This window comes from Ascidiella aspersa, chromosome 1 (genome assembly GCF_963924565.1).
Source record: "Ascidiella aspersa chromosome 1, kaAscAspe10.2, whole genome shotgun sequence".
NCBI lineage: Eukaryota > Metazoa > Chordata > Ascidiacea > Phlebobranchia > Ascidiidae > Ascidiella > Ascidiella aspersa.
In genome coordinates, this window is record NC_139447.1 from 21317191 (window position 1) to 21332457 (window position 15267).

Here is a 15267-nt window from a genome sequence, read left to right on the forward strand (position 1 = left end):
CCGTAAATTAGTATTACCCCACTTACAGGGATTGCAGTTACATTTTTGCCAAGGTGCATACTTTGCCTGTCGCATCCCAGTTGAGTATTATAGACCTTAAGTTTCAATGGGACAAGGCTATTGCTCAATGTGCTACATACACTTCCATAAAAGAACTTGAAATACCTGCTTCAGTAGTCCTTTCAAGGTCATGCATGGCTGCATTACCTAAAACCAGCTGATTTTTTGCGCGCGTAATGAAATAAGGTTGGAAGATCGAAGCAAACGACCAATTTTTTTATTGATAGGTGTCTTTTTGAAAACCAAAAGCAATTCAACGATGTCTGACGTCGAATTATGGATTAATGATGATCTGGACGAAGCCATGGAACAGATTTTGGTTGAAATTGAAACTGGTACGTCCTCTCTGGCCTTTCAGCATGTGTGTAACATTTGCTTGAAAAGCTACGCCACTTACAGGGGATTGCAGTTACATTTTACCAAGGTGCACACTTTGCCTGTCGCATCCCAGTTGAGTATAATAGACCTTAAGTTTCAATGGGACAAGGCTATTGCTCAATGTGCTACATACACTTCCATAAAATAACTTGAAATACCTGCTTCTTTGGCTGACATTTTGTTGCACGCTTTCAACCATAATGTGTGTAACGTTAATTTTACGCGTGAATATTTAAAAATCATGCATACAGTTAACGCAGGTATTGAAATGAAAACTGCACTGGTCGAATTGTTGCCACATTTACAACATTTTAAGGTTTTCTTATCTTCCAAGTTATCCACTTCCCCTGCAATTGCTCTTACACACGATGAAAGAGATATATGTTTTTACATTGGAGGAAGAGTTCTTCGCAGTATTTATTACAAAACTGGAGATTCAGTGCTTCTAACATTAAAAGAAGATGTTAGTCCAGTTGAGTATAAGAATTGCTTGGGTATAAATGAAATAGCTAAACCTATTTTCCTTCCTTGTGAACAAGAGGTTAAGGCAGATTTACATGCTTGTGAGGAACTGGACCCAAGTTACATTGCTGAAAAGGTGTTACAAAATGTCCATTTATTGCTTAATTCATGGTCCACTGCTGTTGGTGAAACATCTGAAGACGCTTCAAAACTTGTATCGATACTTTTAAAAAAATATGTTCGCACACGTGGTCATTCTTATGCCAAACGACTGACCAACCTGTATCAAACAAAAAAAAGATTGATACAAACAAAACACAACGGGGCAACTTTAGGTAAACAGGCTTCATTTCGCCAAGATTTGCTATCAAGTTCATCCTCCGTTTAGTAGGATCCACTTTTTACAAAATGCCCAAGGCCAACAGTTCTTTTCCTTGTACAATGATCAATGCCTACCTGTACAAGAGTTTCTACTGTTTAAAAGAAATTCCTCTGCAAGTCATTGGTGCACAGGCTTTAAAACAAACATCAGCCGGCATTTTTTTAATTGAAAAAATTTAAGCAGTGATACATGGGAAATAAAGAAACCTAACTAATTTTTATACAAAACATTTTGCTTTAAAATAACCTGCTACAAAAACATTGCAGATGTATTGTCCATTGGAACAGAAAAGAACAAACAACAAAAATAAGTTATGGGTCAGACCTGTATTGCAGTGCTTACTTTGCTACTGTCTCTAGAATATTAACAATTGTGCCAATGTTCTACATTAATGTTGAACATATGAACTTTTTTACAGGTCTTGTCTGTATTGTCTGGCCTAAATAGATCTTTTCAGGTTCTGCAACTCAGCTGAAATAATCAGTTTCTCCTTTAGCTGTTCTAGCTTATTAAGTGAGCAGATACAGTCTCTAAAAATACTCTTAATATAATAACAAAATTACAAATTTTCATGTAAGTAATTAAGTAATTAGGCTACTTAATTTAACCCACAAAGTATACATTGCTTAAAATGCTGGGATTGATAATAATAACATAAAGATTTTAATATTATATAGTAGCTGTTTTTCTTTGCACAATATTTATTTACTACTGAGTAAGCATGTATTTAACTGTTACCTGATTGTTCCTGATCACCTGACCAGATAAGTGATTGCCTGTTAAATTAATCTGGATAAAGACAAATCGCTGTACATATTTTATGTCATAAAACCTGAAACGGATTACAGTTTTATTCAATCATGACAAAGATGGCAAGTTTTTCAGCCAGTCAGCCTCCATTAAAGTAAAGGTTGCAGTGCAAGAGACCATTTAACAAACGAGGTACCATTGTTGTCTTTATAATGTTGTTTTTTTGTAATGATTTTTGACGCGTTAAAAATGCCCGACATCTCACAATCCTTTTTAGGAAACTCCACATTATAAGGCACGGATCTAAGGATTTTTCAGGGGGCAATATAAATTTTAAGTTAAGACATGATTTACAAGTAAACCAAACGCAACTTCTTAACATAAGATTGTTAAACAACCCTGCTTTGTCTAGCTTAGCTATGTGTGCCAAGCGCAACCAGATTTGATTTTAATTTGAAAAACTTTTCATAAATATATTTCCGCAAGGCTACAGGTTTCATTTCCATCACGCCTGTGGTCTACAGCTGTATAGAAACGCATTAACCAAATAAAAATTCACGCCAATCATCTTATAATAGCTTGTTTATATTGCTAAAGTTTTAAAAAAACTGTATAACCTGGTTAAGCAGTTTATGTTAGCAAAAATTATAAAATGTTTATTACATATCGCTAAAGCCAAAAAGAATATTTCTCACTTTTAAGTTTAAATATTTTAATTTTTGTGTATTTAGCTCTAGAATCATTATTTTTAAAAAATGTTCTAAATTTTTTTCTATATTACTCAACTCTAGCGATGGCTAGTTCACATAGATTTACAACAGTTTCCCAAGTTATAAATATTTGTCTGCACAATGCTGATTACATTTAAGTCTACACGGCATCATCTATGATCACCAGAAAAATCTAATAAAAAAGCTTTTCAGAAACGTTAAAATGTAAGATGCCCAAATTCTCTTTGTTGATAGTTGCAGAGTAAGCATGACACCTTCAGTCTAAAGAGTTTCCCTTAAACTCTTATTAGATGTTAAAAACAGTTAGCTCCCAACTCTATTTTTTTTGCCAACGATAAAGTTCATCTTCCTCTGTTTAGTAGGATCCACTTTTTACAAAAGGCCCTTTCAGGGCCAACAGTTCTTTTCCTTGTACAGTGATTAATGCCTACCTGTACAAGGGTTTCTACTGTTTAAAAGAAAATCCTCTGCAAAGGCTGAGACCTTGTCATTGGTGCATTGGCTTTAAAACAAAAATCAGCCGGCATTTTTTTTGATTAAAAAAATTTTAAACTTGACCTTCAAGACCTGCCTAAAAAGCGCTCACTTTATAATAACATTAGTATAGTTGTATTGAAAAAGTTTATAATTATATATTGCTTACTTTGGGATTTATCCACTAACTTGAGAAAACACAACAAATATTATATGCAATATATAAATTATATATGTTGGAAATCAAGTTTTGCATTGAAATTATGCAGATTCATAATATAAATCGTTGTATAGTGCGAGGATGGCAGACAAATAAACACAAATCAACAATATTTAAATATTACCATTCTCATCTTTTTAAAAAAGGGAAGTTTCACAAAGTGAAACTTTTCAATAAATAGATTTTTGTATGACTCCTGACAATAAATTGAGTAGCTTTTATATCAGGGGTCTCAAACCTGTGGCACGCAAACAGATTTTATTTGTGTCCATTCAACTAATTGAACCAATGGCGAAAAAGATACATCATCAATTGTTTGATTTTATCAATTATATAGCAAAAGTCACTGGTCATAATGCACAATGTATGATTCTTTGTTTACTGATTTTTAGTCACGAGATCGTATATCATTTGAGTTAAAACTTTTAGCAACAACTTAATTTATTTGTATTTAAATAAAAACAATAAAAAAAGTAAATAATTGCAATATTGGTTTATTCGTTCTGTTGACTGGCATTGGTTTAAAGCCATTGCACCACGCCACGGTTCCAGTCATAGGAATGGTGTTTTTTTTAGCAAGAAGATAAACCCTTGGTTTGGACACAGAACTTACCCAAACTAGGTGAAAAAACTGCTGTCCAATTGAGGCAAAATACAGAAAAACTATTCTGTAAGATGGGAGATATTTCATGTAGGTGTAGCCTTGCGCTTCAAAGATCGCATGACATTTACAGTGTGCATGCGCTGGCTAAATTCTGGCATATTGGAGTTTCTACAGCAACTTCCTTGATCACGAATATGTCCGAAAAAGGCCTCCAAGACGTCTTGTGAAAGTCGCTTTAGAATGACATATTCTGCACCAGAATTCAACATAATTTTAGTTACACTAACTAAAGAAAGAGCTGTGAAAATCAACCCATTGTGAGTGGCATGAGACAACTTGATTTTTTCCTTCTCAATGGATGTAAACATTTCACCATTTTTCTTGTGCCTGTTGTTGACCGTTGCACTCTAGCTATTAAGATGACCAACAAAATCTTCTTTAAGCCAACTTAACCTTGAATCATCGGTGGTGTGGAAGGGAGCCTTAGTAGGATTACTCTAACCAAGTGAAGAATTGCAAATATCAAAAAATGTATTCATCATGGCCAAGAACTCTCCTAAAACTTTGTTACCACTTTGCTTCACTTCGTTCAACAGAATTGGACAAAACTGGAGCTGCAGTCGTATGAATTTGGATAGATATGTCGAATTGAGAGCTTTGGCATTTAACAAGACATTGGGGTGTATCACAACGTGATTCATGAAAGATATTGGCAATCGCAGTTAAAACAGCTGTCTATTCATTGCACACCCATCACCTGGAAATAAATTTGTTTCTGTGCGTTAGTATCAGTTGATTAAAGGTTTTGAATAAACATCATTGCTTAAATTACCAATTAAAACAAGGCACCACAAGTTTGCAAGATGGTACAACATACTAATCGCTTTAACAACTAGTGCAACTAGTTCTGGTCCATTTGCTCCTGTGGTTGCAAAGTGGCCAATCATGGCGGAAATCTTTGAATTGGTGATACCTGTAAAGCATAAGTAATAAATATTTTTTAAATGAAAATGGTTGCAAGATGATAAACATGAACGATAGCCCAACCGCTGATAATGGGCTATTTGTATTTTCAATAACAGAGAAAAACAAAAAACATACAGCAAAACTATTGTGCGGTAAAAAACATATCTTGTCTCACTGACCAATTTGGCCACACCTGATATAAAAAAAAAAACAACACTTTTCATTTGGTGTCAAACTATTGTACCTTTAACATAAATTCCAAGAGCATTTGTAGCAAGGACTTTTTTGCTACTGGTGTCTCCATGATCCACATATCCCATAAATTTATTGGTTGACGATTGAAACACCAATTCCTCTAAATGTTTTATATGATATAAAATTAACGAGATTAATCAACAAAATCCAGTATACAAAAATCACCTCAAATTTTCATTTCATCAACAATAATCATAACTTGATTTTTATGATGAGTAATGTCGCCATCCTGCCGCATTTCCTTCAACAGATTCACATCAAAACCAACATCTGGCATGTTTGCATTTATTTAAAGTACAAGCACAAATGACAACAACAAAAATATACCCTGGACTCTTCAGGATTTTCTACATTTAGTCATGTGCAAACAAATTTGATATGTGCCACAATGCAAAGTTAATTCCCCAAAGGTCAAATACATACAAAGGCAAAGTTACAAATAAATATCTACAATATAGTAATAAATAAGATATATATATATATTCAAACCTGTAACGTCGTAAAGTGCGGAGTGAAGGCAAAACAACCTCATTCGATTGTTGTAGCATTCGATATGCTTGTGGACCCCTTGAGTACAACAGCAAACAGTACCTAAAAACTAGAGATTGATCGATATCATTTTTGTTGGACCGTAAAAAAGATTCCCGGTTTTTTACAATGTTGTCAACCGATACCTGATTTTTTATATATACCTGGGAAATGTTCAAAACTTGAACTAATTGAAAATAAAATGTAAATAACGTTTTGGTTTATATACCTTTATTAATTATTAAACTACTATTTTACATATTAACTTGGCGTGATGCTAAAACCCAAAATGGGTAAGTTGTTAGTTGTACAGGAAAAATTAGATCACATTTTTTAAAATATCGGCCAAAGTACCAGCCTACATTAACCAATACCAATATATGGGTAGAAGCCAAAATTGGCCGATATTATCCGTAAACCGATATATCGGTCTATCTCTACTAAAAATATTGTTTTGATTGTGGTAGAGGATTTATGGCATGTCAGTAGTGTATTTACTTGATCAAATCTGGATGATATCGATTATGTATCTGATCTTTCTTGTTTTATTTCAACTGCTCATTCCAAAAGGTTTTGTGGAAGTCATCCATCTGACCTGCTTTTTCAACTGTGTTATAAACAATGTTTAAATTATTTTACTCTAACATTTCGCTTGCCATGCATCTAAAATAACCTTCTTTTAAGCAGTTAACAAGGTTGTTTGCCTCGCTTGGTTCTAAACAAACAAGCTTAGTTTTTTCTGCTAGCAGAGTTTTAACTGAGCATTGCAGTTCATTCATCCTGCAATTAATTGAATTAGCTAATTTATTTTTCCATTTCACATATTGAACTGTACAAAAACTAATTTAAACCTAGCACAACCTTTCATTTTTTTTAACAATTGACTGCTTTATTCTTGCAGGCAAAACAGATTGGCCAAAGCGCTGCAGGGGCTAGTCCTTAACTTTGGAACGATATCTTTCTCGTTCAACCTGCCTTCTGTTAACCTGTTTATCTAAGGCTGTACATCAGTGGTTCTCAACCTGTGGTACGCGAATTAATTTTGGGTGGTACGCTGTATGCAGTATGTTTTTAAGTAAAATTACAGTTTTACCAAAAGGATCAGCATTTTTTTCATTGTAATAAACTATACATTCATCGTAATGATTGTATAGTTTAATATTTTATGCTTCTTAAACTTTTCGGAACATTTATGCAAATTTATTTTATGACATCATAGCAAAACAACAAAGAATCACAAAACTTGACTACCAGTGACTTGCAAGTTAACATTTGTTTTGAAAATTTACGCCGCATTTGTTTTGAAATTTACGGGCTAACTAATTAGCTAATCCACCCATGTTAATAATTCTATATACATTTGAGTAAAGTTGAGTTTTTCGATAATTTGTTGGTACGCAACAAGATCATAGAAGCTCGAGGTGGTACGCAGTGAAAAAAAGGTTGAGAACCACTGCTGTACATGCATCACATTTTAGCTCTCCCGAAACAAAAATGCTGCACTTTTCAGACCTTTACAAAAATATAGTTAACTATTAACTTATTGTAATGTTATTAAAATTTAATATATATTATTATTACCGTAGAGCCAATCGGTTGACTTTTGGTGTTGAACCTTTTTGAAATGGAACAGATAAGGTGGTCACAATAGGCGGTTTCACATTTGTCCCATTTTCTGTGGTAGTACCAATACAAGTTTCTAATGAACTTTCAAAGTTTAGCAGTTGAAAAAGGTGTTGTTTGCAACACTAAACTCAGAAACCACGACAGATGATGAGGACCAACCAAAATATTGCATACTTATCCTGATCGAACAGGTCTGACTGATAAGCCAAATGTACATAATCATCAGATTGACGTTTTATGTACCATGGCTGACAAAGTCGACCTTTGATTGAACTAGTAAACTGTGAGAGAGTGGCATGTTTCGCTTGTTGAGTGAAAATACGAGGAGTTGGAGCCTTTCGCGGAACTTTTGGTGTAGTTAACTTTGGCATGTTGAGACTGGGCAGTGCACCAACTCTCAAACAAAGCTGATTAGCAGCTGTTCAAACATATGGTAAACATTATTTGAGTACTGTTATTGTGTCACAAGATGGAGGTAGTAAAACCACTCTCTTTAAAGTGTATACCACAAATTTTCACTAAATCACGTTTAAATAAGTCATGAATAAAGGGATCAGCACGCAAGCCCAAAATAATCGATTTCAGATTATCAGCCCACTGCAATTTTTCCCCGAAACAAAATTTCTTCGCAGGAACCTTGTATAGTGGGGTTGGGCGTTTGTTTGGGCAACCTGGAATGCAGCAAATTTTTGACATTTTTTTAGGAAACTATTCGTCAACAAACTGACAAATTTACAACGTTCTGCAATATAATGACATGACATAATATGGAAATCCATGGTATGACCTTCAGTTATAAAATTGGGCGCTAGTCTAGAAACCCGCCACAATTATTAAATCAACCTACAATATTTGAATTAGGGTGCGAGTTAGCGTTTGGGTGTGGCTGGGTCAAGTATTATTATATTTATTATTTAATAATAATAATAATACTTGACCCACCCTAACCCAAAACGCTAACCCGCGCCCTAACCCAAATAATGTGCGTTGTGGTACGATTCTAGACCAGCGCCTAAAATTGTCAACAGCAAAATTTATCACCAAAACATTTTAAAATTCCGCCTAGTATCAGACTGTCAGTGACTAAAAAACATACCCTGTTACAATACAAATGATTAGTTTTATCATTACTAATACGCAGTTCTGAAGATGCGAAAACAACTCATTTACATTTTGCCACCTAAGTCTTGGTCTTAGCGACTAAAATTTAACAAACACCCAAATTTTGCCCTCTAAAACGTACTTACTTATCCCTTTTCCCGCCGTTCGCCGACGATTCTAGGTAATGCGACCAAGCGTGAAGCTGCAAGGGCTATTTGTCACGTGACATATCTAAACGTATGGGAGACAATCGCCGTGTCCAAGCGTGTTATAGATAGGCGTTGATTCTAGCTTTGTGAGCAGCACAAAAATACTTTCATATGTGATTCTAAGCATTCGCAGTGTAGTGTAAATGCATGGTAAGCAGTCAAGTTGCATCACATCATCCTAAAATTTTGTACTGATTAACTAATTGGTTTTGTATGAGGTTTGTGATTATTTTTGTTTTATGTATAACAATTATAATCTTTATAGGTGTTGACGATTAAAGAAGAGGATGTGTGGGGCACGAAGTTTAATTGTTGAAGCTTCTGACTCTCGCTTTAAGGTTGCGTGCGTATGACTCGTTAGCCAACCACAATACTTCTGGAGATTATTAATTGTATTATCTGATAAGCGAACACCCAGTTGAAACTATAGTAGGCGGACAATCAACACTGTTAACAACACAGCGCTGTAACAGCACAGCGCTGTCAACCGCACAACACGTTAACTGAGAAGAGGCCTTCTTTACAAGCGGAAAGCGGTCTTAAATAGCTACCGACAATCAAACTGCTGACCGCCGAGATAATCGCGGAACCGGACGTTTAGCATTTACACTTCGGTGCGAGTAGACAATAAATCTGGGGCATAAGCCGTTACAGCGTAAATTGCACAATAAACACAAAATCTCTTAGTCGGTAAATAGTCGTGCGCTACGTATACACTTGCAGCTTACTTGATGGGCCGTTAAAAATATTTCATGCTCTATTTCAGGGGTGCCCAACCTTTTAGCTCTTTACTGCCGCATTGACAGTCTTTATTTATCTCACGGCCACCAGTACAATTTTTTTAGAGATGATGTCAGAAAGAATCATAACGTGACATCATAGATCAATTATTCTTCAACATGCTTGTTGCTGTCTAACAATCTCTTTTCAAAAATATAGAACTAAAGCATAATCTAATCGCGCGAAGCGCGAAAAAAAATCATTTATTGGGTTTTCAAATGTGACACGTGACGCAGCTGGGCGGCTGAGCGTCGAAATGGCGCGCATGCACTTCCAGGATGGTACCATGTTCGTTGACCTGGGACCTCGGGCCTACTGTCTGTAGTTTATGATTTAATCTTTTTTGGTTTTTGTAAATACCGAAATTTTTTTTGGTGGCCTTTTAATCCTTTTCTCTTTCAATTTGCTCAATGACAGTTTAAGAATCACTTACACAATCTTATTCGGTTATATAAGGCTTTCTATAATAACCGCTCAACCTGTCCAATAGTTTTGCCTTAATTCCTTTCGCAACTCGCATAACACACGTCTGCTCAGCCGTTAATTATGTATCATCAATGCCTATTTTGTCTTTATGTGACATCACAATTCAGATTGTTACGCATCTTCTCAACTGCTTTTTGCATCAATCAATCAATGACATCAACTTGTTTCAGCGCAGATTGATCTAATTAACTGCACTCCTTAAAGTCGTAAACATTTCTAATCTGTATTTAGCATATCAACCATTAACGCTTGCCAGCACGGATACGGCCACCAACACATGCTTATTAAAATACGTGTTAACGGACGCATAATTATTCATCTACGGCCGCGTACGGCCGCAGGTTGGACACCGTTGCTCTATTTGGATGAGACCCATTCCAAGTCTGGCGCTCGTGGAGTGCGGAGCGAAAAATGGCAAGTTACGCTCAGGCAGTGAATAAAAATGCGGCCAGCTTTAAGAGGCCGAATTGCTTAAGTATGAGGACAGTTAATTTATTGAAAAGAGACGAAATTCTGAATCTTATAAAAAGTATGGATTATCCGCTGAAGAAATTAGTTGGGATTGCAGAAATGCGAGGCCAAAACGTCGACATAACTTGCACCAATAGACAAAATGTTTTGGAACTTTACACAAAGCTATGCGCAGCAGAATCAGTGAAATTTGTTAAACTATACGAAAATGACAAGATTAACATCGCAGTTGGCTGGGTGCCTATCCCTTTCCCCAGTGAACTCATAGCAGAGGAAATATCGGGAAAATATGGAAAAGGTGACGCACAGGAAGGACAAGGTTGGGTTGCTAACCGGAATGAGAATCTTGACAATGAATTCAACGGACGTGGAAGAAAACCCTTTACCAAGTTATATTAGGATGGCGGACTGTGAATTTTACGTAACATATCCTGTGCAAGTGTTCACTTACAAGTATTGTGACGAGAAAGGTCACAAACAAGCAAACTGTCCCAAACGTCAAAAAGATTTTCCTCGGCTAGTAAAAAACAAGAAGAGCACAAGCAAGCCAAAGCACACGGAGAGACAAACGATAACGCAGTTGCCCCCCACTCTAGCGCTGGCGTCAACAACGCTGATAACAATCCACACTCTACAACAGCCGTAAGCAGCATTCTAAACGATGCTGATAAGAACTCCCCGGACTTCAACTCTGAAAACAACGCCAACATCAAGTCAAGCACACCGAAGCTTACCAACAACTGGTCAAGGAAAAGGCTGTAACGAAGCCCAGACGAGCTTCCTAACAGCAAATCTATTAGCCTATGTGCGACCAGAATTTCGCTGAAATGCCCTTGCTGCCAAGCTGAAGCTGTGGTTTCGGCTCAGTCGAAAACTTTCGTTTGCTGGAGTTGTTCCAACAAGTATTCCGTAGCAATGAAGTGCTGCACGGACGAGTTATTTCTAGTCGAAAAGGGTAAAGAAACATGTCAATGTCCTTCATGCGAAGGGACATTGAGACGTATGCCGTGCTGCGATGAGGTCCAGCCAGAATACAAGACGAAAGAAGATGTGCTTGAGTGCATACAGTGCGAAAGGTACTCTGTTGTCTGTAATTGTTTTACTGTTAACTCGCTACCTAAGGTTACCATGTGTAAAGCGTGTAGTAATATCCATTGCAAGTATAAGATAGTCAACTGTAGTTGCGGGAAAAAGCATTTCTGTCTTATGGGTCCCAATAAAGCGTTTAGATGTGAATGTGGCATGGAGTACGAATGGGACATAGATATTGGGTCGAACGCGTTTAAATACTATTTTTATGTCTTTAAATATTATTTCACACAACGTTCGAGGTTTAAACATCGCTATGAAAAGAGAATCGATTTTTAATTTTTTACGTCGTAAAAAGTGTCACGTTGCCCTTTTGCAGGAAACCCATGGTAGTGCTAAGCACGAAAAGTTATGGGGTATGGAATGGGGAGGGGAAGCGTTTTGGGCGCACGGCACCTCAAGCAGTAGAGGGGTGGCAATACTAATCGACAAAAACTTATCCTATTCAGTCTCAGGCACACGGGTAGACCAAGAAGGTCGATACTTAATGGTTGAAATTACAATAAATGCAACCCCAATAGTAATTGTTAATGTTTACGCGCCGAATAAGGACGATCCAGAATTTTTCATTAATTTATTCGCCGTACTTGACAGCTTTTCCGATGCCCCAATAATCATGGGTGGGGACTTTAATCTAGTTCTGGACAATGTCCTAGATCAAAATGGAAGAAAAAACATCGTAACCGAAAAGCAAGAGGAAGTCTTTTGCAATATATGACACATTACAAACTAACAGATATTTTTCGCCACAAATTTCCAACCGTTAAAAAGTTCTCAAGGCTTCAGAAACTACCAGCGGCATCATCGCGTTTAGATTTCTTTTTAATTGACGGATCTCTCGTCGAAAACGTTAAAAATGTAGACATAGTACCCGGTATAATGTCCGACCATAATATGGCAACTCAAGGGGCTGACATTAACCCAGCACCACGCGGTAGAGGCTAAAGCAAAAAACCATATAGGCGAAACCGACCCACATGTAAGATGGGACGCCTTGAAAGCAGTTGTTCGGGGAGAAACTATTAGATATGCGGCCGAACTAAAACGAAGGCTAAATATTAAGCAAATCGATTTGGAAAAACTGATTGGCGAGACGCAAGACGCTATTTTAAAGAACTCTAAAACAGAATTAGGACCCTTGCACGAAAAATTGTTCAAACTTAAATCGGAACTCGACCAACTAATGCTGCGCCAAACTGAAAGCGCCATAACGCGAAGTAGGGCTCGCTGGGCAGAGGAGGGCGAGAAAAATACAAAATACTTTAGAAATTTGGAGAAAAGACATTGCGAAAAAAAGGGTATTAACAGACTTTTTGTAGATGATAAAATAATAACTGACCAAAACAACATTTTGGACGCGGCCTAGTTGACTTTTACAAGCAACTCTACAAACAAAACGGAGATCTATTGAACAAAACCTTAATCGCCTCAAAATTAAAAACACTAAATCTCCCAAAAATTAAGGCAGAACAATCAAAACTATTAGATGCGGAAACAACAGAAGCGGAATTCTTTACTGCTCTCTGCAACATGGGTAAAATAAACCCCCTGGGCTAGACGGTTTTCCAGCAGAGTTTTATATCACCTTTTGGGACAACATCAAATGCGTCTATATGGCAGCTTGGCGACATACAATGAATACAGGTAGGCTATCAGCTTCTCAGTCAGAAGCAGTGGTAACTCTACTTCCAAAAGCTTATAAAGATCATCTTCAACCGGGAAATTTTAGACCGATAACGCTTTTGAATGTAGATTACAAAATTGCTTCAAAAGTAGTTAACACCAGGATCCGAGGGGTACTAAACGACATTATTTCGCCTGCGCAAAATGGTTTTATTCTAAAACGGTACATAGGCACTAATATTCGTCTTTTGTTCGATATCATTGACTGCGCCGACTATTACGATATACCTGGCGCGATACTGTCTTTAGACATGTTCAAGGCCTTTGACACGGTAAACTGGGACTTCATATATACAGCCTTAGCTGCTTTCGGGTACGTCGACAAGATTATTAAATTGATCGATCAAAATCCTTCGTGCGTAATTGTTAACAACAACTTTTTATCAAAATCGTTTAACGTTGAACGTGGCGTACGCCAGTGGAGACCCTCTCTCTCCAACTTTATTTGTCCTGTGCATTGAATGCCTTGCCGCTGCGTTAAAACAGGGCCGCCAAAACGGCATCACAATAAATGGCAAAGAATTTAAAGTGTCCCTATTTGCTGACGACACTACAATATTTCTATCGGGTAGTGATCAGGATTTTACAGAAGTCTTTCGGATTATCGACGACTTCGGCGAAATGTCAGGCTGCAAGGTCAACATGTCCAAATCAAACGCCTTTTTTATCGGAACAAATCGTGAAAACTGTCACAAACCCATGGAACAAAGTGGTCTTCTATGGCCATCAGGTACTATTAAATACTTAGGCGTTGAAATTCCCACTAGCTCGAGTAACGACGCCGATCTAATTGAAAAAAACTTCACACCACTTCTGAAAAAAATTAAAATAATATCAAATATTTGGTCCGCGAGGGGTCTCTCTCTTCTCGGAAAAATAACAGTTATCAAAACCCTCATGATTCCAATCTTAACCTTTAAAATGAGTGTTGTCCCGGTTAATATACCCAAATGCTTTATCTCAAAAGTTAAACGAATCCTCTTTACATTTTTATGGGGAGGGCGAAAAGAGAGACTTTGAGTGCGAGTATTGCAAATGGGGGGGGGCAGGAATGATCAATAATATAGATAATTACTTGTTAGCCTTACATACGAAATGGATCTCTAAACTACTTGACGAAAACGCGGAAGCTGATTGGAAACAAATCGAAGGCCCCTTTATCCAAGGTAACAGATTAGAAGCGCTTCTTAATGGGAACATAGGAACAAACAATGCAATCACAAGGCGTATACTTCCTATGCGAACGTTACGTTGCGCAATAACGGCGTGCAAACAACTCTTGGAAATTATAGATCCAAAGTCTAACAGACGTCCGCTTTGGCTAAACAAAAAAGTAAAATTCCGCTCAAATGTTTTTTTTATGCCATCACTTATAGATTCCAATATAATTTTTCACCAGGATTTATTGAATAGAAACGGCGAGTATCTACAATATGACACATTATTAAATAAATTTAACTTTACACCTAACAACACAGATTTTGTCCAATTCATAAAGTTAATATCGATTCTCCCAGAAGACTGGGATTCGGGTAGCGCAACAACGTTCCGATCGTATAGAACCCAAACATTAAAATTATTTATCCAGCAGTATAACTCCACCAAATCGGTTTACGAAAAAATACAAACAACAATTCTCTTTCCTCCAAAAGCTCAATTAAAATGGCACTGGACCTTAAATTGCGGGAGTGCACGTCTGCCATGGGAGAAAATTTACCGCAACCTCTACAATTCAACAATCGAAAACAAACTAAGAAGCTTTCAGATAAAGTTTAACTTGGGCGCAATTGTTACAAATGACTCCCTTTATTCGTTTGGTAAAACCAAATCTAACCAATGTACTTTTTGCAAAAAGGCCACGGAAACCCTGTACCACTTGTTTTATTTGTGTCCTGTTACGTGTCTATACTGGGAAAACGTGAGTGCGTGGTTAAGTACTAAACTACGGATATCGTGTATTTTTTCCCGCGATCAATTACTTTTTGGAGTGCATAAAAACGAACCGTGCAAAA